This window comes from Medicago sativa, chromosome 5, assembly GCF_051527215.1.
Source record: "Medicago sativa cultivar Bolivia chromosome 5, Bolivia_mono, whole genome shotgun sequence".
Lineage (NCBI taxonomy): Eukaryota > Viridiplantae > Streptophyta > Magnoliopsida > Fabales > Fabaceae > Medicago > Medicago sativa.
The window spans coordinates 22,249,563-22,256,512 of record NC_140753.1 but is presented as its reverse complement, the minus strand read 5'-3'; the positions used below and the strand labels follow the sequence as shown (position 1 = coordinate 22,256,512).

The following is a 6,950-nucleotide window of genomic DNA, read 5'->3' as shown; positions in this document are numbered from 1 at the left end:
GCTACAACCTCTATTTATGGCAGCAACCGCAGAAAAAAGATGTCCCACGATAACCCTATCCTGGGTGAGGACTGTCATGTTGACTGAAATCCCGTCTGTCCCGCACCTTGGTGCCCCTCAGCCTGCCTCCCTTACCTTTGATCTCTCAAATCATCCTTCTAATAGCATCACCAAAATTAAGCTCAGTACCACATAATTGAGTGTAAATGAAACAATAAAATGCTCTGTAAATGAAACAATAAAATGCTCTTTAGATTGAGAAGTTTAAGTCTCTATAACTTTTTTTAAAGGTTAAATATTTTTTTATAATTTCTTGTTTGTTCAAAATCATTAACAAATTATACAATTGCAATGTACTGTACGATTATGCATTGAATATACGTGCTTCTTTGCAAGAATATAATGTACACCCACAAAGAGAGACAGCAATTGCAATAGTGAGGCGACCATAAACATTAAAATTTGTTTAACCACCTTTACCAGTTGCAATATACTTAGATTAAGTATATGCACAGCGAAGCATTGATCATAAAAATATTAATTTATCATTGCAATACTGGTGGTGTAAATACATTTTAAACATATTCTTCTTCAGTTGTATCGAAACATATATAATATTTATTTTTTCGAAAAATAACACATTAGTTTAAGAGTATAATTTTGATACATTGTCTATATACATTAACAAATTATAATTGTTCATATATGTGAATTTTATAGTAGTTTTAATTAAAGTCAAATTGCTCTAACGATGAAAGATTATGGAGTAATTTACTCCCAATGTAAAAAAAATATTTATAATTGTTCATACATGTGAATTTTATTCTAGTTGTAGTTTTAATTAAAGTCAAATTGCTCCAACCGATGAAAGATTATAATTTACTCACAATGTAAAAAATATTTATACCGATGATATAAATATACCTCGTGAGAGTTGGTAATATTTATATATACCTCGTGAAAATATTTATCAACAAACACTTGTTCTCATGAGTAGAACTCATTTGATAAGGATATAGTATAATATTTTCATCGATTTTTATCATAAAAAAGGTTTTTCTTTACAGCAATGCTATTTGTAGCGAGAAATTTTATAGCGAATTTCTCAAGAATTGCCTTCCAGCCAATGAAATTTCACACTTTCCACAAAACATGGGGTAGTGGGGTATAATTATGGTTTGACTTTGAATTATCCAGCATTATTAAACCATCATGATCTTCTCGAGACACTGCTTTTCGCTTGATTAAGCATTTCTCTTTTCTTTAAGGAATATAAAAAGGTTTATATATCTCTCATTTAATGTTTGTCTTTTTAATCTTTTCTTTAAGGAATATAAAAAGGTTTATATATCTCTCATTTAATGTTTGTCTTTTTAATATTAGTTAATGTATTTAATGTTTCACAATTTTTTATGAGGGTATATTTGTAAAAAGGGTCATATCAACTTGTGTCCTTGGGACACAAGTTAAAGATCTAAAAAAAATAAAACATAAGTTTTGTATTAAAAAAAAAGTTTGTAACCTTTCACATTAAATGCATAATTTCCAAATTTAAGTTTTTACATTTGACTTTTTAACTTATGCCTTAAAGGCACAAATTAGTACTTCCCTTGTAAAAATATTCAAAAAGTTACATTAATTACTGATTTTGTTGATTTTTGATGTTTTTTTTTGTTTTGTTTTTTCTTATAATAAAGATTGGAGAAAGTATGCGTAGTAGTTTGAGTTCGAATTGCGGACACTCTACTTATTCATCCTAAAATGGTGAATTTCTAGCTATCAGACTATTTGACATAAAAGAAATTAAAATTCAACACACACAAACAAACATGTTAACGATGAAATTAATGTTTTTTGTTTTGAAAAAAATAGACGATGAAATGTTGGTATACGTTTTTTTTTGTGGCCAGGGTTTGAACCCTGGATCTTGCATATATTATGCATTGTTCCTACCAACTGAGTTAAGTTCACAAGGACTAGTATACTCAAGGACTAGTATACTTATGTTTAACTGTATACAACTCTCTTTTGTGGTGGCCAGGGTTTGAACCCTGGACCTTGCATATATTATACAATGTCCCTACCAACTGAGCTAATCACACAATACAATGATTGGTATACTTATGTTTTTTTTTTTGTGGTGGCTGGGGTTTGAACCCCGGACCTTGCATATCTTATGCATTGTCCATACCAACTGAGCTAAGCTCACGAGGACTGGTATACTTATGTTTAATTGTATACAACTCTCTCTAGTCTCGGTTATAAACAACTTTTCAATATTTAGATTCATTGAATAAATTATATATGTGATATATATATATTATAAACTATATACATTATTTATTCAATGAACCTAAAAAATGAAAATGTTGTTTATAATTAAGACACAAGGGAATACTAATTTATATAAATCAAATCAAAATGTAATTTTTTTTATTCATACTACATCCAACTAAGTTTTACTGTTTAGCCATCTCAACATGATTTCTTAAGTATCTATAAGTATCTATGAAACAGTTTTATAAGTATCTATTAAAATCATTTTTTTTTTAACTCAATTATCATTGTAAATTACTCCTTCCGTCTCTAAATAATAGTCGTTTGAGGTTTATGCACAATTATTAAAGAAATGATTAATTGTGTTGATTTTGATGGTAAAATTAGTATCATTTACTAAAACACCCTTATTAATTGTAGTTAGTGAAGTAGTTAAGTTGGATAAAATTCAATAAATAAAGGTATAATAATGGAAAAAATAATAAATGTTGCATTGATATTCTAAAGTGTCAATTATTTTGAGAAAAAGAAAAATGGGTAAAAAGACAATTATTGTGAGACGGAAAAAGTACTAATCGCTGTTAAATTTCTTCACCGTATTAATTTAATGATTTGGTGTGCCAATTTGGAAATTACTAATGCTTGTCGTTATTTATAAGTATACACAGTTGTGTTTTGGGATCGATTGCATTTCGGGAAATTAATCTAGCATTGAAAGATTCGAAAATTTGTGTCTTTTGGTATGACCATAAGGAAAAAGTTTAACACCGTACCACAATAGGCTGAAACGTTACGATAGGTCACCAATTCGCACTCATCAGATTGCAACCACCCTTTGAACAACGCGGAAGAGGATACTATTCTCCTTTTCCCACTTCTATATAAATCCCTCAAAACCACAAAACACAGAAACACTTTCCCTCTCCACTCTAAACTTCACTACCACCCCAAAAGAAAGAAAAGCACTTAAACAAACAAAAACAGCTTATTCATTTCCTTCAACATGGTTGCCTTAAAAAGAGAACCCAAAGAAGAAGCACCTATCCATGGTGATGTTTTAGAAACAATTTTCTCGTTTGTGCCACTCATCAACCTTGTTCCATCTTGTCACGTATCTAAATCTTGGAACAAAACTGTTTTCTCTTCACTTGCTCACGTGAGACAAATCAAACCATGGCTCATAGTTCTCCCCCACACATCACGCGCTTCGCGCGTGACCACCGCTTACGCTTATGACCCTCGCTCTCATGCGTGGCTTCAGATAACCAAACACCAACCGTTGATCGACAAAATTCCCGAAATCCCCGCCGTTAGATCATCTCATTCAACTCTGTTATACACTTTATCCCCATCGGAGTTTGCTTTCTCACTCGACGCGCTTCATCTCGAGTGGCACAAAGCACCTTCACCGCGCGTGTGGCGCACTGATCCAATAGTAGCGCGCGTTGGAAATCATGTAGTGGTTGCTGGTGGCGCGTGTGATTTTGAAGATGATCCACTTGCAGTGGAGATGTACGACATGGAGACCCGTGGCTGGATCACCTGCCAGTCTATGCCAATGATACTGAAGACATCGTCGGCATCCTCGTGGCTATCGGTTGCGGTTGTCGGAGAAACCATGCTCGTGACGGAGAAGAATTCTGGCGTGACGTACTTGTTCAACACCGTTACAATGAAATGGGAAGGACCTTATAATCTACGTCCTGATGAAAGCGTATTTTACACCGTCACCGGAACTTTATCAGAGAAATTGACGGTGGCCGGATTGGTGGGTGAAGCGGGGAACGTGAGAGAAGTGAAGCTGTGGGCTGTTAAGGAGGAAATAGGTTCAGAAATGGAAGAAATAGGTTCGATGCCGAAGGAGATGGTGGAAAAGTTGAAAGGTGATTCAGAGTTTGGTTCTTTTGAAGCAATTTGGGTTGGGAATTTCGTTTACTTGCGCAACACGTTGGTGTTAGATGAACTTGTTGTGTGTGAGGTTGTGAATGGAAGTTTGTGTGAGTGGAGGAGCGTGAAGAATGCAGCGGTGGACGGCGGAACGAGGATGGTGTTTTGCGGCGGTGATGTGAAAATGGAGGATTTACAAAGAGCGGTGATGTCGGAGAAACAAACATTTAGTATGAAACAAATGTGAACGAATGGGTTGCAACTTGCAATAATTAAAATCTTAGCTGGGCAGTTTATCCATTCTGTTTGTGTTGGTCTCCTTGAAAATTCACATGTTTGTACTTTTTTTTTTGGCGGTGATGAACTATGTTTTTGTTACATAATCAGATTGTAAATTTGTGATACCTGAGCTAGGCCAACTATCTTTAAAATCGAACTAATCTAATAAAAAACTATAAAATGAACTAATCCAAAATAAAACTGCAAAAAATGCATATGATTTGGTTCGGTTTGCAATTTTTATTTTACCAATCAAACCAAACCGCAACATAAGAAAAACATTAATTATACTTTTATAACCTAGACAAATATTAATAAAAATTCAACTAATTTTTATTATAAAAGACATAATTTTTCTCTTGTTAAATCTTATTTTTGCTTTTATTCCAAAAATGTATTTTTGTACTACTTGAAATTTTTTAGAATGATAAAATCTTAGTTTTTTTTTTTTTTTTTTTTTTATAGAATATGATTATTTTTTGTTCACGTTTATAGTTTGATTTATGTTGGTTGAAATATAAAACATTATTGAAAACATTGTTGGAATTATGTTGTGTTTTATCTTTGTTAACTTGATTTTAATATTAAAAACAAAAACTGTATTGTCTCGGAAAAAAATCACATCAACCAAATCAATGCAAACCACATTGGTTTGGTTTGCTTTGGCTCAAATGATTTTTTAAAAGCTAACCAAACTAAACTGAACTGCATGCTTTTTTATCTCGCGTTTAAGATGACTTTTGTACTCAAAACCGAAATAAATTGTATCTTGAACACCCAAAATTCTTTCTATCTCGTAATAATCTTCCACTATATCTATCTCGGACACATAACCATCATGAGACCATGATCTTGTTGGTAATTTTCTATTTTCCACCACACACATAGAATGATTGTTGCTTAGTTTTTTGGGTTAATTATGTTTTTGGTCCCTATAAAATTGCGACCTTGTAAGTTTAGTCCTTACTTAATTTTAATAGCATTTTTAATCCCTACAAAAAATTTCTACACTCAATATTAGTCCTTACTCAATCCAAATTTGTTTAATTTATGCTTAAACTCTTAAGTTTTTCAACAATTTTTTACAGGCGTGTTAAGAACATTATTAAAAGGTCATCCGAAAAAAATATCGCAAAAATTTGATTTCTACGTCCATATTTTTGTTACTTATATCTTAAACTTTTGTCGTTTTAAAAAATTCATATTTAATTTATTTCATGTTAAAAAATTATAGATTTTAGTAAATGAACCTTTCATAGTGTTCTAAACTTGTATAAAAAGAATCGTTAAAAAATTTAAGAGTTTAAGGATAATTAAACAAAATTTATTTTAGCAGGGACTAAAATTATAAGTAAATTTTTTTTTGTAGGGATTAAAAATGCTATTAAAATTAAGTAAGGACTAAACTTACAAGGTCGCAATTTTGTAGGGACCAAAAACATAATTAACCCTAGTTTTTTCTTTTGAGCATAGACTCTCTTTGTTTCCAAAAACAAGAAATGTAGGCTTTTTTTTGTTCTTTCTTGTAATTGAATCCACGTCAAATCTAAACCGCACTTATGGTAATGTGTCACTTTTAGAAAATTGGAGGTTTTTGTACGAGAATTATTTAAATTATCAAAATATTTAGTCTTCTTTTGTTTGTTTTAATATCTAGTCTTTTTATTTTGGTGATTTATATGTATTGCTTTTGTATTATGAATAATTAAACCCTAAGTTCATGTTATACAAAAATAAACATTTGTACGGAAATAATATTTTTGGATAGGCTGTACGAGAAGAATCTTAAGTCCACGAGTTATCATCAATAATTCAACACTATATCTAATAATGGTACACATACACAAAACTAAAACGTAAATTTCGTCTACCTGCTGAACATTTTTAAATAGGGGTCAAGTGGACACCGTTAAAATATTGCTACAACTTACAAGGGGTCAACTATAAAAATTAAGGGTCATGTTAACTTGTGCCCTAAGGGCATATGTTAAGGAACAAAAAAAAAACAATTTTGCATTGAAAAACATGATATTTTAACTTTTTAGAAGTTGACTACACGACTTTTGAGACGTATATTTCTTTAAAGAGCTCCTTAACATGTGCCCTAGAGGACACAAATTAACATTTGCCAAAAATTAAATACAACTTATAGAGGGGTCGAATTCAAGTAGACACTATTAATTGCTCAAAAAAAAAAAGTAGACACTATTAATTTTTTTAGTTGACTTTCTGCTTTGTGTTTTATATATAGTACTATGTGAAATAAAAGGGAAAAAATCAAAATTTTCAAAAACAACGATAGTTTGAAAATTAAAAATAATCATGTTGAATAAAAAAAATCAACGTACCCACTGTGTTAGTAATAAAAATAATCATGTTACATAAAAAAACGATGTATCTAAACGTGTTAGTAAAAAAAATTGTAAACCTTGACTTAAAAAAAAAATTGTAAACATCTTTCTTATTATTCTTTGTTGACGGAAACATTTTTATTATCTTTTTTTAAT

General features: G+C 31.2%; 1 pseudogene across 1 annotated transcript; it reads left to right on the top strand.

Annotated features, from left to right (window-relative positions):
- The first annotated feature begins 2,957 nt into the window (after nt 1-2,957).
- On the top strand, nt 2,958-4,568 carry LOC146921035 (F-box/kelch-repeat protein At1g23390 pseudogene; annotated as a pseudogene). The gene has a single exon (XR_015011986.1). The product of XR_015011986.1 is annotated as an F-box/kelch-repeat protein At1g23390 pseudogene (transcript).
- The last annotated feature ends 2,382 nt before the right edge of the window (nt 4,569-6,950 follow it).